This window comes from Melospiza georgiana, chromosome 4 (genome assembly GCF_028018845.1).
Source record: "Melospiza georgiana isolate bMelGeo1 chromosome 4, bMelGeo1.pri, whole genome shotgun sequence".
In the NCBI taxonomy this organism is placed as follows: Eukaryota; Metazoa; Chordata; class Aves; order Passeriformes; family Passerellidae; genus Melospiza; species Melospiza georgiana.
Window position 1 is genome coordinate 55,646,495 of NC_080433.1, and position 26,458 is coordinate 55,672,952.

Genomic DNA, 26,458 nt, shown 5'->3' on the forward strand with positions numbered 1-26,458 from the left:
ATATGTCATGAAATTTCACATTAGGATGTTGTTGGGTTTTAGATTATGAATGAGTAAACAAGAAGTTCTGCTATTGATTAGTTGTTTTAAATGCATTAGTAAAAACATAAAAAGAGTTTTATTCCTAGAAAATTATATCAGTATGGTATTTTTATGAGGTATTAATCATTTATTCTTAATGCAGAGTTCCATATCAAATCATTTATTCTTAATGCAGAGTTCCATATCAAATTGCATTCTGCTGACAAAACTTGTTCTCTCTTGTATATAGACCAACATGGGTGCTTAACTGCTGAATTGCATTTTATTGCAGACAATTTTATTTTGTTCAGGAAATTAAAAAAGTATAAATCCTACCATTCTCTTCCTCACATCTGTTTTTCTGGGTGTGCATTTATTCTCTCAGGACTTCCCCTGTTTTCTGATGGAGTAGGGTGTTTTTATCTCATTTTTAGTTTTTGTCATGCATAATGGAGGACCCCAGGCACTAGAATGTATTTTTTTTCTCCACCAGGGAAATGTTGTGAAATTTGTTCACTTGCGCAGTTTCTGAATGTTATTCTCATTGTCTCCTTTTCTTTGTGAAACTTGGTAGAGCAGTGTTGGACACAGCAAACAGTTCTACATTCCTGATCAGCTCTCTTCAAATACACTTCTAAGGTTTTATTTATTTGCTTAGAACCAAAAAAGAATTTAGGAAGATGGCTAAAGAAAATGGAAAAAAGGAAAACAGGACATGATGGCATCCTGCCATGCTGTAGTTGTAGTCCATTTCTGGCTAAGGCTGAGTCCTGGGACTCCCTCAACTTCCCACTCTTCACCCTTGACTTTGCTTTGTAAGTGCAAATTCACATTTGCTGGATATCAAATACCTTCTGCACTGAAGCCACATAAGAAGAGTAGACATAAAGGTAGAAGCTTATCAACTATGTGGGCTTTTTAAGTTTTTAAAGTGGAATTAGTGACCTTGAAGGGTTGAATCATGACAATGATTGATTCAATGAATATTGTGAAAGTGCTTAATTCTGCCAGCTCCTCATTCTGAAAGGCAACATGGGTTGTATAAAGAGTGTACAAGATCCATCTAGCCCTATGTTCTGTCTCTAAATTGGCCAGAACCAGGCACTAAGGAAAGTATATAAAAAAGGCATAAATAGTGGTATTTTCCCAGTATATGTTTTCCATATTTTTTTCTTACTTTAATCCTCCACCTTTTAAACCAACACAGTCCAAGAGCTACTTCTCTTTTCACATTCTCCACCCATTCACAAACTTTGTTTTCAAGGTTAAAGAAGTCTGGGAGTGCACTGTTTGTGGTAGGCGTTGTTGAAATGATAGAAAATGTTTAGAGGCAAAGACAGAACCCAGAGGATGATGAGATGAGGAGAGGGAGTCTTGTGCTTTCATGTTCTTAAAACACTAACTATGGCCTGGTGCCCTTAAAATGCTAGGGCTTGATGTGCTAGGGCTGTATCACTTGTTTCCCAGGAGGCATCAGCATCTCATGAGTCACTTGAGAGGCAGGAAGAAGAAAATAAAGCAAATAATTTTATTTTCAGAAATTGTTACATGCTCCCTAAAGTCTAGATTATTGCTTATTTTCCAACTTTTTCTTTCATCATCACTGTGTACATAGTGTCTCTTACTGGCCTTGAACACTTCATTTGGTTCATTTTTAAAGGAGAGGAAAAATGGAATTTGCTCCCAGACTTTGGTTTTATGTATCCAATACCATGTAAATTCAGGTATGAGCACAAGCTACATTTTAATTTTCTTTTTTAGTGAAAAGAATGTATAAAGGTTTTGGAAATGAGTCCTTTGAGCTTTTCCACTTCTGTCTCTTACTGCTCATTGTTCATCATGTAGTGGGAACTCACATTTTGATCACCATGTTGCCTGTTTGACCAAATACTGTCATAAAATTGTACAGCACTATTATTTTCTTATGGCAAATTTAATGATAACTGTAGTCAAAATCTTCTAGCAGTAGAAATTGCTAAATTTGTATAAGCTTTATAAGAAAAATTGAAGGTTATAAGGCAAAAATACTTGTACTTGTGTTTGTGATTGAGAAAACAGACTTCTCCTAATATTTTCAAATACTTTTAAATTAGTGCGTATCTAATTTCCTCCATTTCAGAGCAATTTACTAATCTGGCAACTGTGGATATGTTAGAATAGATTTATAAATCTAGTAAAAATGCAATAAAACCTTTAAAATTAGCTCACACATCTGCAAGCATATGTGGCTATTAGGTAAGCCTTGCCATGCATCTTGGGCTCTGTAGTTTGATGTAAAATATTCTATTGTTCCATGAGGCAAAGAGGAAAAATACTAGCATTTATTTTAGTGGCCATCTTTTTGGGGGGGGAAAGTAGCATATGGTGTTTTTATGTATGTTCTCTTTGTTGTTTCATAATGCATCAAGTATTTTAGTGACTTACAGCACCTACTAGCTAATCAGCAAGTTGAAAGCTGATTGAAGAAACCTTCAGCTTTGCAAAAAGAGGGTGTTGGGTAAGTCGTCATGTTCTACTGTGCTTTACTGAGGGGATGGCTTTAGGGGAACTGCTGAAATTTTCCTAGAATAATTTGAGTGTCTTTTGTATCCTCATGAAAAGCCTTTACAAATGTACCACTAGCTACATGATCTATTGTAAAAGTGCAGAAGTTTTTGTTTTAGTTTCTAGTGCAAAAGTTGCATTTAACTAGTAGTTATCCTGTACTTTCAGGGACAGGAGGCTTATATTTAGATTGCGAGTTAAAAGAATACCTGCAAAAATTGCTGTTTCAGATAGACGCTTGTCTTGATCTACTATTACTTTCATTTACATTTGTCTGGGTTTCACACTGCAGATGGCATAACCATTAGCATGTCTTATGTAAAACAGAAGAAGAAAAACATCCCTTTTGACAAGCTTGAGTACCAATTGTGGTAGTGATTTTACTTTCATGTATAGATATCCGAATAAATGTATTTGAAACATGTTTATATATGCCATTCATTACACTGATGCGCCAATTGAATGGACCCAATCAGTACATACATTGATTAATGACATATTGCAAAATAGCTATGGAGGGTTTGTGACCAGAGCTGAGGGTAATGTTAACCTGAATATGATGAGATAATAGCATTTACTATTTTACTGTGCATCCAGTAAAATATTGCTTTAGTAAGATTAAGATTTTTGTAGTGCCATTTTTTGTTTCAGAATATTTTTCTTTTCTGTAGAATTGGTTATAATGGTAATCCACAGTGAAGCTTACTAATTCCTTTCAAGGATTTCTCTCCTTATCACCAAATTTCCATAGTAGGCATAACAGGAAAAAAGGTCACCTTGCTCTTAGAACATGTAGTTAGTTCCTTTTCCTAGGGCAGGAAGTCACTGTCCTTAGAGCCACTGAAGAACCTGGTATCATCTAGCATGAGTTTTAATAGTGACAGCTTTATTTTCATGTAACATTTACAGTCATGAGCAAGAGTTGGGGTTCTTCAAGAACTGTGAGAGCACAATCATAACCCAAAGGTAAATGCTGTCAATTTTCTGCTGTTGATGGTATTCATGTACAGCATTGCAATTATTTCCCTTCCAGGTAGGCAGACTCTATGCTTAGACTATCTGTCCATGATACACATACTGTTGTTGTCTGCATAGAATGGTGATATGCACAGTTATAATTCCATTTGTTTGCCTAGTTGTTTCTATTCCTAGTAATGTCCCTAAAGGAGTAGTTTTTTTCACAGAGTCAGACTGTGAACGTTATGTCAGTGAGAATAAATAGATAATTATCTTCAGCCCCATAGTTTAATATATCTACAATGAATTGGTTTGATATTTTTTTCCTTCAGGCTAGTGGATTTTTTGTTTCAACATCAGTACAAATGCATTCTGTAAGAGGATGGCATGTCATGAAATCATGACTCCTGGAATCAAAGGGTTAAGCTCAGTGTGTACCAAGCCAGTTGTATAAATATCATGCTGTATGGAGTGTTGAGTTGTTATGGTAAGCTTTGTTTATTTAGCATAAGCACTTCACTGAAGTGTAATAATTTGATAAAATTTGGGAAATATGTACACTTAAGTTTAATTACTTAATTTTTATTTCATTGGTGAATACCATCAGAAGAAGTGTTTTTTTTTTTTAAAGACACTCAAAATGCAAAAATTTAGCATGAAAAGATATTCACAGTCTCTTTTAACCCACTCTCCTTGCTTTACTCTCTTCTAGTTTGGTCATCTCCCTTTGGATCTTCATATGGGCCTGAGTTTAAAATTCATTGCACATAATAAATAAGCAAACATATCATTAATATTGTAACCTTTAGTTACTTTTTTTAAACATATATAAGGACTTGATGAGAGATGAGAAATAGGGAATGTGGGAAAAAAGAAGCAAACCCCACTGCTTTTAAATTATATCCTCTGATTTAATGCACTTTGACTTCAACCGTGCATGCTTAATATCAGTCAAAAAGTGCCATTTTAAAAACAGAAAAAAACTTGTTATGGTTGGAACTTAGAGAGTTTTCCTTGCATTGCATTGAACAGAAATACAAATAAATCTAACTGGTTTAAAACTCTTTTTTCATAAACTGCGTGTTACATATTTCTGTTTATCTAATGCATGCTGCTAAGCATAAGAAGTAGGAGGATTTTGTACATGGTAGAAAACACTGATATAGAAAGATGCAAATGCATAATATGCAGTGTAAGAGGAGAGTAGTGATAAACAGTCTTTCTCCCTCTCGAGTATAATTCTAGAGGAAATGTGTGGCCTACATATAAGCAAACATTGAGGCTTGGGGTAAATTAAATTTGGAAGATAGCTGCTGGAAAATCATAAGTCCCGTTTTCCCTTGTAAGTCTGTTCGGAGGAATATGCAGTTATCCTCTGACGTGCAGAAATTTGCATCAGTAATACCCACTCTAAAGAGAAGGATAACCCCAAGAGATGGAAAGAAGGCAAGGAGTTATTTTTACGTAAGGTGTAGGGGGAAGGGAAAGGAGAAATATCCATGTTCAAGCTTATATGGTGTAGAAAACAGGAGTTCCATTAAGGAAGAGGTATAAATACAATAATAAAGGAAAAAACTCAAGACATTGTTTCTTTCATTTACAGTGGAAGTGTCAGTGTCACAAACTTGCTGGGAAGTTCTTACTTATATAGATAGAACTTGCTCCAAAGGCTTACATCCTATTCTTGACAAGCTTTTCTGCTCATGAAAACCCATATTTTGCATCTTGTTGCTGTAAAACCTTCTAATAACAGATTCACTTTAAATCACATTTTGGTCTGAAAACTTCCAGTATTAAAAAAATACCTCTACTAAGAAAGTGGCACTAGTTAGTATGGTTTGCTTTTTAGTTTAAAGTATATCTGCATCACCTTGAGGTGTTATCTCTTACTGTCATTTTCAGGAGGATAAATAATTCCAGCTAACCTTATGTGTGATCTTTGTAACATGGGAAAATTTTAACTAGCACTTTTCTAACAGAATTTAGCACATAATAGATTCATCTGTATCTAATGGAGACAAAAAACCCACAAACGACTAGATGATGCAGAGATCACCTCTTTATACTGACAACATACTTGTAATATTATCAAATATTTTGGATTCAGAGGAAAGTATTATGCAAGTTCTGTTTACAGGTATTGAATGTGCAGTGTACTAATTAGGATTATTATGTGACCAGCGATTTCAAGAGGCATTTTAATGTTGAACACATGTCTGTGCAGAATCTGATGTGTCAATCTGTTACTATGACTGTCCAGAAATTACCACCTGCATCACTGGAATGTCTTTCCTTCCCCCTTTCTGTTTTGTTGCTTCTGGTACTTCTGGAGAACTAGGAGTAGAGGGAGAACACACAGTCCAGTTCTTCATTCAGATTCAGAACGACAAACCTTCAGAGAAGTGTCTAGGTCTTTTCAGAGCAGCTTTTATATGGCAGACCAGCAAACTCATCCTTCTCCCACAGCAGAATGTGCAGCCTGTCTGACACCAGGAAATAATGCTGTGTATGGGATGAGTGGGCTGTTTTTTATATTCTGAACTATGGGAATGCCCAAGGACTGCAGGGAAGTTGATTTGCCTTCTTGAGCAGCTGGAAGGCTCTGTGCCCCTGCTGTCCCTCGCAGCACAGCAGCACGCCGGGCTGTCACTGCTCCTCGTCGGGCTGGGTGAGTGGTCCCACTGCCGAGCTGCGGGCTGGAGGCTCCCTTGAGCCGCTTCTCCAGGCTCTTGCAACAGGTTGGATCAGCCTCATTTTCTCACCAGCTGGCTCGTTGCCCAGAAAAGCTCATGAAGAGCTGAGAGGGAAAGTGTGAATGGTTCCCCACTCAGTGTGCAGCTCTATTAATGGGTCTGCTCCCAGGCAGGGCCCTAATTATGCCAGTTTAGGATCGCACCACTCAAGCAAGGCTCTCCTGATACTCTTGAATTTGAAAAACACATTAGTGTACGTTGATTTAGAAATTACCAAAGCAGAAAAAGCAACTAAACAAAATATTCTATGAATGCTCTAGATGGGGGGTAGATATTTCAGAGCTGTTGCTAGTTAATTTGTTGTTAAGGAAAGTCCCACCCACCCCACCCCCCCCAGCCAAGGGTTTTTCTTTCATCAGGGAATTATAAAGTCAAGAAAATTTTTGGACAAAATAAAAGTTCTGTGACTAAACAGTGAAGGTTTTTCAGTTAATAATAGCATAAGCAAGTTTGCATGTGAAATTTCAGATCCTGTCCCTGGCCACTCCTGGCATTCCTTGAGCTGATTTCTTCACATACTTTTCAGATTAATTTTGCTTTGTGAATTGAATTCTTTTCTTGACATATGCTAATTGTTAGACATTATTTTATGATGTCATATTTGTCCAGTTGCTTTACCAAGCAAGCTGACTGGGGATGTGAGGAGCCAGCTAATCAGGAATCTGAATGTATGCCAAGATCAACATAGGTGTTAATTTTAGTTTGCCATCACTTGGGATGTATACATGTAAAGCTGTGTTAAAAAGTGCTAAAATGATCCAAATGATCACACAGTATGCACTAATGCTACAGAAGAAAAGCATGTGTCCTGATGAAAAAGCAATCACACAGTCTGGTGGAAAAGCATTTCAGCCCATTCTGTTGTGGAAGGATGTTAACAATTGCCACTTTGATGTTCTAGGTCTTTTTATGCCTTCTTATGCTTCTAATATTTTCTTGAGACAGACAGATGAAGGTCTTATGAAATAGAATTAATGGTGAAAAATTTACTAAAAACTACTTCAGTGCTTTACTACTTGATTATGTGAAACTTTGAAAAGCAATTGTATAATAATAATATATACAAAAGGAACTGTACAGTGTTTCAGCAACATCAATATGCTTCAAGGATCTTACCAAGAACTTGAAGTATAAATGAAGGATGACATTTTCCCACAAGTGTTCACAGTAAATCCATTTGTTCAATAAATATACTTTCTGTCTAATAGGAAACGCTGCTTCCACAGTATTGAGGAGAAGCAATACAGTAACCCAACACACGAGAAAAAATATCAAAATCAACTCTGTACTGGCAGAAGTGATTCCTAAATTGATGCTGCTGTACTTTAGTGTGCAGATATCTATGGACTTGATGCTTAGGAATAATCAAATTTCCAAATTCAAGTAACATATTTCTTAATAGAAGATTTAGGGTGAAATCATAGATAAAACAATGTATATTTCTGTTTTAAGAACAGAGTAGGACACCAAGAAGATGCTCATTTTAAGAGCATAGTATCTGAAGGGGAATTAATAATGCAAATTCAGAGGAAAATTATGGTTGATGTTGCTGTATGCAGAAAAATATCTCTTGATTAGAAATGGCTGAAACCATACTATGAGTAAGGAAGAAAAAATGCCAAACTCTAAGCCTCCTTTGGTAAGAGGGGGCATGTACTTCACCCATGAAAAACAAAATAGGAAGATAGGATTTACAGGAGGGCTGGACTGTTGCACAGGATTAATATCTTTCAATATTTAATTTAGCTAATAAATTCCTATAAATGTTAGAAAATACAGCAAAAAAAAAATGATCATTTGCTTAAGAACTGATAAAATTTTTTTTAGTCTTATGTCTATCAGCTAAATGAAAAAGGAAAAGAGAAACTCACTGTATGATCATGAATGACCAGAGATAAAACATAGGTGAGAAAAATAAGATATTATCTTAAATTTAAAACCATGTTTCCATTTAAAACAGGGAAATACTAAGTTTCAGTTTTAAAAGAGATCTTTGAAATATCATCAGGATTATTGGAGATATGAAATCCACCTAGTTACTAGTGGCTTATTGGTATATTAGAAATGTAGTCCATATAGGTTCTGCTGAAAGATTCAGGATTCTAGTACTGATGCCCTGAATATCCAGGGGTGAAGGTATCTCACTGTTCTGACTGTGGCTGATCACTTGGCATGCTTGCTCTACACCTACAGTGAGGTTGTGTAAATTCTGGATACATTTTTATGCTATAAAAGTACTAGAAAGTTTCCTGCAGAAGTGGTGAGTACAGGCTGAAACGTTGGGATTGCTCTGTGCAATTTGAGTCAAGAAGGAAACTTTAAGAGTGAAGAAATATTTGTCATATTTCTTTAAAAGAGTTTTAAATATGGTAGCGTGCAACTAAGGTAAGCATGAATGAGCTATGGAAGACAAAGATTTCACTGTGCAGAGAAAAGAGTTCTGGAACAATGTTGTAGTAGAAGCAGTGGAACCAAGAGCTACCACCCATACATTCTGCCTGCTTAAAGTTACAGCTTGACAACTTAGAGGGGGATTTACGTGATTTGAATTAGAGTATTAAAACAAACTAAAACTCAGAAAATCTCTTCTAGTTCTGAAGTGTTGTGGTATTCTTTGTTGTCACTGTTTTCTTAAAAAAGGTAAAGACTCATTGAAGATATTCTAAAGGGATTGTAATGGCTTCTTAAAGTTTCAGAATTTACCTAAAGCACCCCAGAGAAAATGATAGTTTATTATTTTTTAGAAATAATTTTTATTTCCTGCATATTTACATCCTCTTGCACGAATAGAAAAGACTAAAGATTAGATAATAACTGACATTTAGTAAAATTCAGGTAGCATTCTAAAAATCCACACCATTTCATCTCTTAAAATTCCCTTTCAGTGACTGAAAATGAAAGATAAACCACCTGAAACCATTTCAGATATTTTAATCCTCATTTGTTAGGTTACAATAGAGCAATTCTGTGAGCACAATCTAAGTAGCTGTAGCTTTCCCATAATTAATATGTTCAAGACTTTTTCAGGCTGTTAGATACAAAAATATATTGACTTCATAATTATCAGTAAAAATTCTAAGAAATACCACCAAATTAATAAATATAGACATTTTTAATAGGAAGGCATTGATTTTCATGGCAATAAATACACTGAAACAAGAGACAGAATTTATTAAAAATCCAACCAATTTGTAAAATATGTTTTCTTCCAAAAATATCCACTTCCAGAATGTTTTAGTCTTTATAGTCTTTATAATGTTTAGTCTTTATAGGTGAATGTCTCACAGTACCTGAAAATAAAATTAATTAGTCTAACAACCCCCTTATGAGATCATTATTATTGTGACCATTTTAATGTCTTGCATATACTATGACCCAGTGAGTCTCAGCGTCAAGATTAAGAGAGGAGACTCTTTTCCACATTAAGTAAAGTCATGCTAATTTAGAATCCAAAAAATAGTTTAGTCTAGAAATTTTTAGGGTTTTTTTCTGGATGGGGAATACTTGTTTAAAGTTCTTTGAGTATTCAGTCGTTGTAATTGGGCTGGTGGGGTAATGCAGTATTCAATTCATGGCTCTAGAAGCAAATAATTATAACTTTGTATTTTATTCTTTAGAATATTTGTAGTTAAGAAACTTAAGTGCAATTGTATGAGCCTTAATAGCTTTAATAATAAGTGTCCATAGAGATGTATCACCAGCTGTTAAGTCTGCTTTCCTAATCCTCTTGGGTTTTGGTAACATTGAAAAGGTAAATTGTAGTAGTGAAACATGCCAATTGATTATAGGGGTTGAATTTTCAGGATAAAATATTTATCTAAATTTGTTTGATTTATTGGATATTTTTGGTTTTTTGATTATAAATATAGTACGTTGCTAGAAGTGCTTTTAGAATTATTTGATAATACTTTATTATATTTGGACTCACTTTTTAAAGTGAAAACTCCAAGTAATTTTAGTGATAGCTGTATTAGGACCCCTTCTTGTAGTTTAGGTGAGATCTAACATATCAGAGATGCTGTTGCACCACATGATTTACACAAAAATTGGTTCTCAATTAAACCTCTGTGAAATGGCAAAGATTTTAGGAGGAACTCATAAGCAGAATCCTTTTTCAGAGAAGAATCCTTGCTATTTAAGTCACTTTTCCCTCCCCTGTAAAACTGTCAACAGAAATTCTAAAAAGATTTTGAAACCTTTGTTTCACCCTGCAGATCATTTTATATTTTTCTTGTCTTTTCCTTGGTGTTTACACATCATTAGCGCAGAGCCTTTGGAATGGTGCCACAAAAATGGTGAATACATTGTTCTTCCTCTCTTCATTCTGGGACATTTATTGTTGTGATTTTCATTTCAATACATATAAACTTTATAGTTTCACTAGTAATTACTAGTTTTAAATGTCTTTTACACAAGAAGGGTATCTTTTATGGAATCATAATTCATTTGCTTTCTCTCTTGGAGAAAAAACTGTGAGAAACCTTTAGTTTTGACAAATACTGGTCTAGACACTTGGCTAGACTAGCAGTCCATGATCAAATATCCACTGGTTTTAAACTTAAAATGCATTAGATTTCATCTTCTGTATTGATCTCATTGTTAGGATGAAACTTTAATTTTCATCTTACTATTGGAAATACAAAATCTTTGTGTTAGAGATTTGGATCTACTTGTATTATTAACTGTACAAAATGTTAATGTGGATCAGATACCCAGAGAGCATTCAGTGCATTCGGGCACTACTAACAGAGTGCAAGGAGGGAAGAGGAGCCACAGAAACCCACAGAGACATGCATCATTGACACGCCTTTTCAAGTGGGACTGAACAGCAGCAGCTAGTTTATACTTGTACATCTCTGACTGTATTTCATGCCCAACTGTGTGAGCATAAGGAGTAGGTATATATTATTCACATTTTTAAGGGAATACCATAATCTGTTGGCTCAAGTTTCTAATATTCCTTGGTAAAGGAAAAGGAGATATGATCCATACAGAGCCAAAGGTATCTCTGCTCTTTTATCGTCCCTCCAGCTCTTGTAGTTCTTCTGAGGGTCCACAGGATCTAATTGTTCTCTGTTTTGTGAACTAAAAGACATTAAATTAAGCTGAAAGGATGATGTAGGTTTTCAAGCAACATATATCCAAGTTTGGGAACACATCTCAATATTCATCTGCTACTGTGCTTGTTCTCTTTGGGCACTGAGTGTTGACCACTGTTAAAAGCAGCACAGTGGGCTAAAGGACAATTTTGTGTCATCCAGTTTCCCATTTTTCTGTCTTTCCAAGCAACTTCTAGAAGCCAATATGTTTTTCTTCTGATGATGTGCTTTTGACCATTCAAGTGAACTTGACTTCCCTCCAAGAACAGTCTGGTTTCACCAGCAAACTTCATATTTCACAAGCCATAGTCCGTTGGACTTCTCACAACTGCTCTTAGTCGTGCTTTTCAGAGGAAAACCCCTAAAAATATCAAACCTTTCCCAGTTCAGCCTCTTAATGAACAGTTCTCTTTGTGACCCAATGCTGACATCAGGATGATGCAGTATGCATTTTACTAGCCGTAACTACTTTCCGTGCTGGTGAAAAGATTGGATTAATACAATTAAGCTCAACGAAAATAGTTGGGCCCTCAAATGATTTCAAGCAACATATCCACTTTCTAACACCACAGAGTGAATCAGATGCTCAATGTGTGTCTTGCTCTGAAAGTGATTAAAAAGGGCCTTTGAAAAGAGAAAGATACTACCTCAATTCCATTGGAAGTTCCATGGCACTTCCATGAGTCTGTGTCTGTGTTACGGCTTTGGCCATGCAGGCAGTGAAGCCCAGACCTTCAGATTCCTGGTCCTACATACAGGACCTCAGTGTCTCTTCCACCATAAGGAAAAGGGATCTTGCCTTTCATGTCTTCAGTTCCCATACCAATAACCCAGTCAATAAAAAAGGAGAGAAGCATTGCTTAGCATTCCTTAGAAGTGAGGGAAGCATTTAAAAAACCCTCTACAACACAATTCTTAAGGTAGGTTGCCTTCTTTTGATGTGTCAGTCCATCATTTACCGTTCAGTTGGTGAAAACAACTATGAAACACAGTATCAAGGTAAGTTATAACCTAATTTTAACTTTATTGCAGGGTACAGTTTACATATAATCTCACATAAATTGCTGCTATGAAAATAGGCAAAATGAAATTCTGTTATTGACTCTCCTGTTCTGAAATAAGCTGAATTTCAGCTTATTTTGTAGGAAGTTAAATAAGTGCTAAAAGAATGTGACAAAGAGTAACTTAGTGGCAGAACAGAGACTTAGCTTGAGAGAATATTTATGTCAATATGAAATTGAGGTATTTTTGTTGTATTTCAGGTACTTTGCTTGTTTCTGGGTATACTGCTTTCCTAATTAAAATATCAGGTATACATTTAAAAGCTATTTGTTCAGTGTAAATCTTCCATATGTTTGGTGTCACAGAGAGCAATTTTACCCCCTCTGATTTTCTTATGGGTCTGAAAAAAACAGCAATGAAATTGTACTAGAAGGTGGTGGCAATTAAAAAAAATATTTTGTGTTTCTGTTTTCCTAAGATCAGTGTGTATGTTTCTGCTCTCTGAGAGATCCAAGAGAGGCAAAAGTACTTGATATGGTTTGATAAAATGGCTCACCTTAAGTGTAAGACATATATGAAAGATTAGGGTAAGATCTTACACCTAGGAGGCCATTTATGATTTACATCTCTTATATTGAGGCTAATTTTAGATAAATGATTGTGCTAGTTTTTCTGCTGATCAACTCTCCCTAGTGTAGTCATCCATCCCACACTTCCTTTGATAAGAGTGTTTATCATTGTGAAAAAATACGAAGGGAACTGAAGACCTCCTCAGGAAGAGTGGATGCTTTTATACCCCTCATACAAAAGTGTGTGTACTAAACTCCACAGTGATTGCTTTCAAGAATTTTTTAAATTTTAAAATCACAGTACAGTTTTGCATTTGAAATGAGGATAGATGAACAAATTGATGTAGGTATCATATTGTCTCATTTGATGTTGGTATCAGGTTTTTTAATTTAATGTTAAAAGATTTGCAGTATGTTGGACATGTTATCTAGCTTCCATGTTATTACATTGATAGATTATTTTAAAATACATTCAGTGTGATTTTTGACTTTATTATTTGTTCTTTAGCAGAACCTTGATTTTTAGTAGTGTTTAACATCAGTGAGTGCTTTTCTTCCCAACATGGGTATTAAGGATGTGCAAACATTGGTTTAATGTGCACAAGCTGTTTAACTTTGATCTTTCTTATTTTCTTTTGTAAGTTTTGTGTGACACATATGATGCCTCAAGATATAAATATTAGTTGACATGTCTATCTGGTTGGGTAGGACTACAGCAAATAGTGAATGCTTCCATTTTCTTCCACTACATCAGCACAGAGAGTTTCTGAGTTATTTGTCTCAACATCAGGGATGTTTCTTAGTATGCTTAAAACCATGCTCAGCAAAGGCTGATGCAGTGTCTCATCCAGTCAACCTATAAATAATGGTAAAATAGGAATTTGTTTTATTTCTTTCTAGCCTGGAGAGGCTAAGTATTCAGTGAGAAAAAGGAATAGGAAGAAATTTCCCAGTCCAGCATCCTGCTAAGTCACCTAGAAAGTACCAGACATCTGCATCAAAATAAATTGTTCCCAGGAGTTAGACAGCATGGCCTCTGCTTCACATTGTAGAAATGTCTCTCCTTCACAAAATATTTTTTCCTTTTTGTTTGTTTACAGCTAAATGATAGTTTAATATTTTATTAAAGATGCATATCTTTAGTGATAAAAATTCTCAAAATAATTTGGTTAATTTTTTGCCCATTTTAATTTCTGATGACAGTGGTCCTACATATTGTCCAGACTGCTTGTCATTTGCCTTTGCTGCAGTTCCCAGTTGCTGACAGTTAAGATCCCCACATGTTTGCTCTGTTAGTCTAGAACTGAAAAAGCATTTTGAACTCTCCTTGGTGTGACAGCTTCAGGCAGATGCCATGCTCTTTTCTGCACTGTAAGAATCATCATACCATACAATGTTATCTCTACTACAGTATAATTTTTATATAAAAATTTTTACACTTTTTGATAGCCACCAGAGGAGCTGGCTTTCTGTTATAAAACACCTTTGTCTGGGTAATGTTTCAGTATCAGAATGGCTGAGATTGTTCAGAACTGGCCCTCCAGTTCATATTTATTTTGATACTAAGAATTTTAGAACTACTGCAGTATTTGATGATGGATCCCATTCCAAATGGATATCCAATTCGAAATACTTGTTCTGAAACACAGAAGGGTCTCATCTGCTTTTAGTAAAACCATCAGTTTAGAGGTTGTAGGCAACACCCTCATAAGCAACACAGTATGTGTTATTTTTCCTGAGAAAGCTGTGGAAAGAAGAACATTGTATGTCTGTGCTGCTGATTATTCATTGAAAAAGAATTTACCATTAGTATTAATATTGAGCATTTTGCATTGGCATTATCCTTCACGATCATTGCTGTATCAGGCATGTGTGATGTATTCAGTTATTTCCCACATGTGCTGCCTTTCCCTCATCTTTCTTTCAGTTTGACTCAGTTTAACATTACAGAATGGGGCCTAATGACAGTCAGAATGCATAGGAATAGAGTCAATGTCTTAAATTACTCAATTATTTCTTGTTTGTGTATCAAAAGGGAGAAGCATACATGTAGGAAGAATGTGTCGTTAGTGTGAACTGTCATTTTGAATTATCAGTCAACTGTGGTTTTGTTGTTCCTTTTATGCTGCTGGTACAAAACACAGTTTTCTAAATAGTGGAAAGCCCTGATTTTGCAGGAAAGTGAAGTGGTGACCATTCAGTCCTTTTTTGCTAAGAGCCCTAAGGATTTCATTGGTACCCTTTTATTGTGCTGGGTGGTGACTGCACATGTTTTTAACATATTTCACAGGAGGTGTATCTAGTACAATAAGCTGTAAAATATTAAATTTTTCTGTGCTGTTCATCTAGTCATGTAAATTAAATGTTCATTGTTATAGGAAACAGAGTAAAAAAAAAAAAACAAAACAGAAAAAAAGGCAATTGATCCTCTATATGTTATTGCTGATGAATAGAAATTGTCCAACCAAAAATATTTTTTCTGTGAGTTCATGTAAATTCAAAACAAACATACAAACAGAGGGAAAAAAAAACTTGATGAAAAGGATTCGTGTGTTTGTGTGACTCAGTGGCATATTCAGATTATGTGGTGTGATTTGTTCTGCAGCTGCTTCAAATTAAGAACAGGTGGAGACTGGAGACTATGCAAATATTCATATTAATGTAATTGTCAAATTGGTGTGTTTATCACTGTGCCTTTAAAGAGTAGGCCATACTCTTATTTTACATGTAAATGAGCTTTAGTCTTGAGAGCTACTATTGGATAATGAGCTTGAAAAGGAGAAATTTCCAGCATATGGTGAAACCTTTCTAAAATGTGACATTTTCTTGTGTAGCAATTTATTTTATATATATTGTAAAAACATTTTGTAATCTGCTTTGTTCTCTTTAGAAAAATATATCCATGGTGCAATTTTAAAGTCTAACTCAAAGAAGGAATGAACTAATATTTCTTTTTTCTTTTTGTTTTTTTGGACTTTGTGTAAACCTTTAGTAAGACAACTTTTTATCTTCTTCAGCCATTTACTGTATATTTACAAACCTTCAGAGATTTTAGGCCTGATTCACTTAAATCTTTAAAAAGTATACATTGGAGAGAAAATGTGTTTAAGAAGGATTTTATTTTGCAAGACCAACTCTGTTTAAACAATCATAAACTGGGTCTCTGAGTTAAATATATGTTTTTAACCATTATTTGCCTCATGTTCCTAGTATGCATAGATATATAAATGTTCAGCTGGCTTTTGTGTTCTTTTTAGATCAGAGAGATTTAGTATCAAAGGATGTCCAAAATGAAGAAATGATGGGAAATTTTTATTTTCTTGTAGTATGGACCTAGTTAACAAAAGTTACCCAGTTTAAAAATCAAAGACCACTATGAATCTGTGTATTAGTGTATTTTCTTCCTTATATCTTTTGCATATGACGTGGATTAATAGTAATTTATATTCTGTTAATAGAAAACACTAGGTACTTGGGGTTTGTATATGTCTGCAGATACAGGACAATTTTATATATGCTGTCAGTGAGGTAGGTCACATATCTGAATCTGAGGTTTATGTGCTGTGTGGGATTCTTTGGACTGGGAAGCTGGGCCAAGCAGTTGAGAAAACCCATGTGTCTCAGGAAGCTGAGGGCACTGGCTTCCAACAGCTGACCACTGGGTGAATGAGACTAGAACAAGGTCTTCCTGCTTTTCTGAATCCTATGGCTATGGCTCAAGTGGGTTTCCTATTTATTTGCAAGAACAAAAAGAAAATTCAGTTTTGATTTCTGGATATCTTTCAGCAAAAAAGTAAAATCTGTAGTTACTGGGTTCCATGCAGAACCCAATGGCATCAAATTTCTTACTATTTATTATCATCAAAGCACAACTGGTAACTTATGTGAACAACCTAAAAGGTAGGTGCAAGAAGTTTAAAGAAAAAATTCTAATTTTATGAGAGTTATGTGCCTCTAAAGCATCCCTCAAGAAGAATAACTCTATGTTTAAGAAGTGGCTTCATCCTGTAGCAAATTATTTAAAATTGCATTTATTTCCATGGTGCTTAACTGGTAACTGTTTGCTTCACAGCCTGTTTGCTTCTTATGAAATCTTTCATTCACTTATTAGAATGCTCTTAATGGAATACAGAGTATTTAAGAAAGAAAAGATTTGCAGGAACTTCATTATGTATGCAGAAGATGGTAAAGCTTTTCTTTAGGGTTAGCTTGGCTGTATCACTTTACAGTACAACTGTCAACCAGATAAAACAGCACCCTCCTTTTCTAATTGATTTGAATTATATGCATCATTTCAGTAGGATGTTATTGTGGGGCTCATTATCTTTGCATTCAGAAAAGTTTTTACTTCTGCTTGACTGCATGTTTGCATGCAGAAATGTCATTCATGCTATGCAATATGGGTACCTTCCAGGATCACTTAGAACTCACCAAAGTGATGCTTCTATCTCAGAAATAAAGATGCAGCTTGGACAAAGACAGTGTGGACTTGGACATTTCTGCACAAAGACAGTGTGCCTTAGGGAACTGTGTGATTCTGTGGCCCGTGTAGAGACTGCTTTAAAACAGATGGCCCAAGCCATCTTGGCTCTATTAAATTTCTCACAGAGTTCTATGGAAAGTCTTTTGAGATTAGGGAAAAAAAGCCTGAATACATGAGCAACTAATAGCGAATTAAAAACAATATAAAACAAAAAAAGTGCCTTTCAGTGACCCTCATCACTAATATTTTTTTAATACTTCTTGCATATAGAATATCAGCAATTTCCTGGGCCCCACAATAAATCATATAACTAGAACTGGATCTGAGCATATTTGCATCCCATTTATATCATTGTAGTTGCCTAAGTCAGGACCACTGCTGTTTACATGCACAGGTCATGGTGTTTGTTTTCTCTTGGAGAGAAATTTTGGGTTCAGAAGGGGATGACATTTTGCTTTTTTGAGATTGGCATTGACAAGAGGTGGCATAAATTGAGGTTCACAGACTGGTAGTTGCCTCAACATATGCATTACCATTTAATTAGTCTTGCTCACATGTGCAGAATTAAATCATTCACTGACTTGGAATCTGGATAATTCTGATGCCCAGCTAAGACTGGTGAGGGCCCTTTTAGGTCTTTTAGTCTCCTTTGCAGTTGAAAATAGTCCATCTCCTCATGTAACCTATAAATACTACTGAGCAGATTCTCTGATGTTGTTAAGAATCACCTGGCAAATGAGACATTAGTAACACTTTTGATTACTGTTGCACTTTTCTTGTAGCATATGATAGCTATGGTCCTTGATGAAAATCTATCAGTGGTAGTAACGCCTAAGGGAATGTGAAATGGGCATTTTGTGGACCTTTGTGTAGCATATCTTCATTGACTAGGGAGCTAGACCCCACCACAGCATTGATCTAACAGTCCTAGAGGGGAATTGAATTTTGAACCCCTGAAAAATGAACTGTAGGCATATATAATTGCTTAAAATTAAAACAAAGGATGTAGTGTAAAGTCAGATAACTTGATAATTCATTATGCCTTATGGAAATCTGCTGATTATGAGGTGTACAGCATGCATTCATATCTATAAATACACACTAACAGGTTTTCTTTCTTTCTGGAATTACAATATATGTGTTATCACTTTCTTTAGTGTTTATTTTCTTTATCAACTCAGGAAATAAAATAAAATATTTTGTTTGTGTGAGAGATGATATTTTCATTCAGTTCAAGATTTTCCTGTGCCTATATTCAGTTAACATCTCCAGTTTCTGTCTTATTAAAGGATCACTATCTTGTAATCCTTTTATCTTCTTTGCATTGCTACTCTTCTTCTGTAAAGGAGGAAAAAAAATACTGAGAGAAAGAGAAAGTGATCTGCCCAAGCTCAGGCCACTGTCCCTCCATGCAATAGTCAGCAAAATCACTTGTGTAGCAAAAGACTGATTGCGCATCTTCTCTGGACTCAACAGCTGAAGCTTTTCAGCTAGAAATGTGAAAATGCTGTCACAAGTTTATGTGCTAGGCAACTTCATCTGCTAGGGTGATACTCACAGAGTAGGGTGAGCCACCATTACCATATAAAGAACACGCACTTCAAAGTCATACACAGGATCACAGATTTGTTCTTTAAAATCTTTTTCTCTTGAGAGAACATGTTACTTCATTCCTTTTCTTTCCCCCATTCAGGAGTTTAATTTTAGGGCCAGACTTTCAGTGGAGTACCCAGGACTCCATCAATATAAATGTAAGCTGCAGCTGCTTGACACGTCTACAAATGAAACCGAGAAATGTTTAGGAAAATTAATGGCTACAAGTTAAGCTTAAAAAAGAATGTTTTTCTTCATAGACTCCATCAGATTTTGTTAATATTTATTAGGCATTATTTATCTTTTTTGATATACATAGAGTTATAGGGGTTTTTTGTTTTTTTGTTTTTGTTTTTTTTTTAATTTGTATTGTATTCTTTGAGTTAATTACTAATTTTTGAGGAGGCTGGTGGATATTTTGCCAAATTGTTCTAAAATTATGTGGGGTGTTTTGATTTTAACCAAAGTTACAGCTGCAGAGCTGTAAAGCAGTCAGTTTTCCTTATTATGACTAGTTCTACAACTTGTACTGTTTTAAATTGCCTGCAATTAGCATATTTCAACCTTATTTTTAGGTTTAAATTGCAGTGTGAGAGTGTGCTCTCCTCTTAGCTAATTAGTGCTATCAAGGAACAGTAGGTTACCTCATTAGTACCATGTGCATTTAATTAAAGAAGAGAAAATTGGAGTTAACCTCATAGTTAATATTTTCACAGAGTGCTACAATGCCAACACCTTCAATTGGAGTCACACCCCTGTGTATCTAATTATTCACTGATGCCATATAAGGTTAGCAAGGATACCACCATGCTGTTGACAAAATAATTTAGATGGAAATCTGTTTGCTGGTGTCTGATATGAAACTCCAGTTAGAGCAGATTATTTTTATTTAAGTGTGTTGGAGTCACAAAATAATTTTATCGTCTTCCTATCCTCTCTGTTGTGTTCACACCAAAATCTAGGAAAGGCCCAGAGCACATGAGGCACTTAATCTCAAGCAAGTGGTCTCTGATCTTCATCCATGGCAGTCTGAATATAACCACTTTATTTTGGCTACAAGTATTGCAGAAACCAGTAGAGTTATATTGTACTCAGGGAAAGAATAATAGACAAATGGGACCAGAATGAAGGTACCTGCCCTTTGCAAATGTGCTTAGAATTCCTTATGGCTTGCTTTGCTTTCCAATTTTCTTTTCCACCATGCTACTTCACAGTTCTAAAGGGCACGATCTATCATGGAGATTAGAGCCTTCAGCTCCTTTAGGTTTCAGTGAAGTTGAATGTGCTTATTGTTTGTACTGTCATGTCTGTTTACCCACAAAACAAAATTATTATTTAGCATAGTATGTATTTTTTAAAAAGAAAATAAAAGGGATTTTTTTTTCCTTAATGAATTTGTGATACTAGTGGCTGGGCCTACAGTTTCCAGTCTGTGGTTACATGAAGTAAATCTGAGTTCTGTGTTTCAGGTTTGAATCAGCAAGCTGTACTGGATGCCCAGAACTTGAATCTTTTACAACATCCATATAGTGCTGATTTAACAAGCTCCTGAGATATTCTTATTTTTAATATATTAATATTCCCATTACTGGTGTAAAAAAGAGTTACATTTGTACTGAAGTGTTTTAACAGTTAAAGTTCATCACCTTTTTCACTTCGCTTGTCTAAAATTGAACAGCTCAGCACTCACAGAGCCACATACTCACCAAGTGGATTTCTCTTCTGAATTTCGTTGTCCAGTGCTGCTAATATGAAAAATAATTTTGAGCAAACTATTCTGTGATTCAGTTTTCCCATCTGTAAAATGGAAATACCATTACTTCATGCATGAAGATGATTCAAGGGCAAATAATTGTTTTTTGTACAATACTCAAGTACAAAGCCACCTTGTACAAGAGTACCAGATCAACTTCACATGAAGTGCATTTAATTATTGTATCGGTGGAATTATAACTGAATCCTTGAAGGAGGGGTTTTTTAGAAGTCTTCGTACTAAATCAAGTACTTTTTTCTCTGTTCTTTCAGATTATCTGTCTCAGGTGCGTATATTGGCACATACATGGGTGCTTTAAATAGTCACTTTACAAGCTTACTTAATGCCAAGCACTTTGACATTTAGCACTGCTGTTCAAATGAAAATAATAGCTGACCTTTTTAAATTTGGGGTTTTTTTTATTATTTTATAGTGAAGTAGAAAAGAGGCTCTTCAAACATTGGTACTTTCCCATATTAGCTTTCCAAACTGATGAGCCTTCCGGATCTATCCTAAGTTGAAAGGAATCCAGTGGCAGGGTGGAACTCTGAGTTGGTCAGTTTGACAATTGGATGAACTTTCCATGTGAAAATAAATGAACTCAGTATTCACTTAGCTAATTTGTGTTTTATATATTGCTGCTGGAAAAATGTGGAATTGCATGATAGATCCATTTATTGGTTTTGCCCTGTATATGTATTTTTTTTAATATGATATACTCTTTAATTGTCAAGGTGCATTTGAAAAATGCTGAAATTAAACAACTCTGTTTTCTGCGACCTGTAAGGAAGAGTTCAGATTACAAAAAAAGTTTTTAGACATAAAAGAATAACTAGTTTTCATTCCTTCATTCATGTTTCAAGGAAAAACTACATAAAAGCATGCCATCAGTGTAAGTTGTTAGCCTGACATCAACCACAATCTCTGTGTAATGTGTTGTGAAATAGGGACTAGTTTCACTTGTATTGGAGAGAAACTGCAGCTCAAATTACAGCCCTTGGTGGTATCATTGCCATCTCTTTGAAATATCTTGTTCAGCTCCATCAAAAATAACCAGGTAATAAAGACAAGGTCTACGTGGTGAATAAGCAATGACTTGTGTTTGGTTTTGGTTTAGAACTTCAGAGTCTCGGCATATCTATTGGCTGGACCTTATAAAACATCCACACAAACGTGTGAAGCACAGATCAAACTAGGAATGAAATTTTATATACTCACTTCCAAAATCTGCATGAAAAAACATCTAAAATAGAGCTTTTATCTGGACAACTTGTCAGAGAATCCAAATCATTATTGACAGCATCTTTGATGGACTGCTACCAGTTTGGTGTTCCCCATCTCTAATAATATTTGGTAGAGTAAGGACTTTAATGTGTAAATCATTAAGTGATAAAGAGGTACCTTTAAACCCAAAATACATATCTACTTCAATTACATTGTATAATATTACTAGTAATTACAGCTGCTACATTCTCTAAGTTTTTGTCTAGAATTTTGATCTTTTTTTCCTTTTCAGTGCTTGCTAATAAACTTAATAATAAGGTCACAGTTTGGTTTGGGGTTTTTTTGGGTTTTGGGTTGGTGCAGTTCTTTTGGGTGGGTTGTTTTTTGTGGGGTTTTTTTGCTATGGTTTGATTTTAATTCCTACAGGTTCTTTTTTCAAGTTTATTTTTTGGTCATGTGGTTTTCCCAGGGAATGTATTATTTATTTTATTGGACTTAGTCACTTTGGCACCATTTGAACTGACAGAATATAAAGTAAACAAATGGTGTTTTTCTGAGGAAAGTGACGGATAAGCAGGGAGAAATATTTATAAATCAGTCAAAGTTCTTTATTGGTATATTCAAAAGATGAGAAAGAAGTATTCCAAGATAAAACAACATGAGCTCTGTGTTTATGTAAAGTATCCTACATTATATGTCAGCTTGGGTAAGGAAAGTACATATAACACAATTGTAAAATTGTCACTTCTTGTTTTGTTCTGTCTCCCTGTGTAACTGCAGAGCTATGAATGTCTCTACCTCTTGAATTTTCTTTGCTGTATTAAGTTTCTTACAAGGAAATTTATTTTTTTTAAATCACCCTCCACTTCTACAAAATTTAATTTACAACTGCATAAAGGAAATTACTGTAGTTTAGGCAGTCAAGCATTTCAACAGATCCCTAGAAATGTACAAAGGAAAGAATGATTATCAGTCCTGAATTGTGGATTAAGAGGATCATACTACACAGAGTACTGTCTAAAACTAGCAATTTAATAGAAAATGTGGATGTTCATGTGAAGAATGTATCTGAGGTTAAAGATAGAATTTAAAACATGAATTTTTTTATTATTATTACTAGGTGGAAGATTTGCCTAGAGATGCTTTTGTTCTGAATATTTTTATTGAACATAACAAGCACAGCTTCATTGGTAGTGTTAGAGACATTCTTTACATGTTCTGGTTTTAGTATTTTGCCAGGTTTTGGTTTTGTTAATTTTTTGTAGAAGGGGAAATTCCATTAAAAAAGAAGAATTCTCATTTTGGACTGCAGAAAATGTATTGAAAATGTCCATGAACTCCCTTCAGTGGCATTGTGTAACAATGCACAAATAAGCTGTAATTCAGGAAGTATACATTTGCAATTATATAAAGAGAAGTTTCTAAAAATTGCAAGGTAAGTGAGGTTTCTGTCGTTCTAGAATATATTCTTCATACACAATTCCTTGTGCCTTTTTTCTTCATAAACTGGCACTACTTTTTGAGTCTTTTTGAGAACAGATTTTCTTCTTTGAAGTTTGCAAAGGGAGGAGAGGGATACTTTTAAGAACTTCACTTGTGTGTTCTTGTCCTGTAAACTTAGGTAATACTTTTGCACAAGATTCTTGGCAAACCATTTAGTGGACAAAATGAGCACAGAGTTTCTTTAATTCTGCCTTTTTAGGCCCAGGGACGACCTAATCCATTATTTCAAATGTCACCTCTGTGTTAGCTCTCACATATATCACACAATATATCTCAGATAAGGCATATCACACTGTGCACAAGTTTTTGTCAGCATTTCATTTTGTGTAAGTACAATATTTGAGAACAGTTTCCCTGAACAGCCAGCTCAGGCATAGACTGCAACAACAAAAATTCAATGGAGTGCTTTTCCAGAGGCATTCTCCCTCCTGCTGCAAATAAAAATCATCACTTGACGGCAAAGTGATTTTTTTTTCTCTCAAATGCACTTTATTGTCAGCAATGTAATTTATATCAAGCAAGCAGTGAATTTTATCCATTTATTGCATCTGAAGATTATTTTTGTATCCAACATGAACATTTATTCATGTTTTGGTCTTTTGTATACAGCTACATTACTTTGATTATTAGAACCTTACCTAAAAATATATTTTGCTAAATTAGAACTAGTTTTACTAGTTACTTAATAAATTCTTTTCTTCTTTTCATTATGATCTATGGCTGAATATCTGTTGTGTTAGTTTTTTTTTTTCCCCTTCTTTTTAATTGTTCTGGAAACAAACAAATGTATTAATAGAAGCAGATTAAGAAGGAGCATTTGGTATGTTATTGATAGGAGATCTCTATAGAATACCTGAAGAATATATAGAATTCTATATTCTATCAAGAATACCTGAAGGGAGATATCTGAGGATAACCTTTTCTCATATAAATTAACTTTTCTTCAACTTGCAATATCAGCTGAAAACAGGAAACCATATCTACACTTGTAGGCATCTGAGCCTCTCTACATCCTCGTGTGGTACAAACATGCCTTAGTGTTGTCAGTCACATCATTTGAATTAATAAAACACAAATACTGTCCAATATATCATGAAAAGAGCAAATGGGACTTGGCTGTTCTAAAATTTAAAATAATAATCAGATTAATATTTCTTAAAAAAATGAAGACATTGCAGTATAATGAAGGTTTTAATGAATACATTTATGTTTCATGTGTTTTTAATTTCCATAGCTTTTCTGGATGAAACTCAATCACTTTTCTTTTGCTTTGTTTTAATATAGGATAAATCAGTATATGTAGTTTAAACTTACAGAATGTGAAAATGTGTAGCCTTTACTCAGGTAATATTCAGTTTTGTGTTGTCTTGAAATGATATTGCTGAACAGGCTGATAGCTAAGAGTACACAGAGAAGAATGTGTTGAGCCACATGCCTCCTGTGAACTTTGATGGGAAATTGCCCACTCTCTCCATTTATTGTTTTGAATTGGTTCCCCAACAAGTTAAGAAAGCAAAGTGATTTTAGAAAAATATAGGCTGGAAGCAATATAAGTTGTTGTCTAAGAGATGGCTTTGAATGCCAGCTAATACACTGAAATGTTTTACTTACAAAATAAGCTGTGATTGTTACAGTAAAATATCAAGAATATTAGCATTCAGGTTCAAAACATAATGCTAAAGTAGTAAGACAAGTAGTAAGATTAAACAAAACCAGTATTGATCAGAAAAAAAAAAAGTTACATACTAATCTGCATAGGATTTAGATTTTTCCTTAGTTATTTTATGAATCACAGATTTTTCAACATCTTTTAAGTCCCCTAAATGATACTGCTTTCCACATCCAGAGAACATAGAAGTAGGTATTTATGGGTTTATATTGATTCTTTGTTTCTGTCACTAGGCTTTTGCTCATTCTTGGAACGCCTTAGAGCCATTTGAATTTTATTTACAGTTTACTCTGAAATTAGCTCTGCATTCTGCACAATGCACTTTTCATTAACTCTTGTTTATGTTTAACACAGCCGTGAACTTTACCATGGGCTTGATTGACCTGTTGGTCGGTTTTTGTTGGGACCTATTTCCACCATTATTATCCAATTCTTAGTATTTCTGAGTACAAAATAGCAGTCACAAAAAACCCCCAAAAATCTAAAAAATATCTCAGAATTTCTGTTATTACTGGTCCCACATTATTTTTCAGCTGCATTAGAATAGCTTTGATGTAGCACTAGGAAATAACAAGCAAATAAAGCTGGGTGATGTCTTAGAACAGTTGTATAGATTTTAAACATTTTCACATGTCATTGGCAAGACAATAAATACATATTGCCCTTGACTCTCCAAAAAAAGAGTTGTAATTCAGTTCCTGTTCTTAACAGTTCCTGTATTTCTTGACCACTAAGCAGAACACTAAAAATCTGTTTGAGAAGTATTTAAATAAGTGTTTACACAAAAGTGAGAGTTGTTAGGTTGCACCAAGTACCTTGCCAGCTCCATAATCCAAACACCATACATACATCAGTAACTGTTTTGGAGACATTTAAATAGTATTTCTCTCAGATGGGGCTGGTAGAACAGCTCTGTTCTGTACTTTGAAATGGAAACTTTTAGCTTCAAGGATCACTAGCAACTTACTTCTGTTGTCTGCTGAGAAACTAACACTTCATACTGAGCAGTCAACAAGAAACAAACTCTGTCTTCTTTTATGCATAACCTGTTCACCCATTGCAGGATGAAGGTGGCTTTTCACAGCAAGTGTCCAAGGAAGGAGTCTTGGATGTGGCAGGTTCTCTCACTTTTTATCACTCAGTTTTTTAGCCGATTAGCAGTGCCACTAATTATTAGTAGCAGATTTTGTCAACTGTATCCTTCTGCTGGACTTCTTCTATTTTTAAGAAGACTAAATTATTTCTGCTGTGATGAAGGAATTGCCACAAAAAGCATTATGAAAAAATA

The 26,458-nt window shown here is 34.9% G+C and overlaps 1 protein-coding gene across 6 annotated transcripts in view; it reads left to right on the top strand.

The window, feature by feature from the left end:
• The window catches only part of FOXP2 (forkhead box P2), a 399,281-nt gene that overhangs the window by 281,653 nt on the left and 91,170 nt on the right, over positions 1-26,458 (top strand). The gene's annotated exons all lie outside the window — the stretch shown is intronic.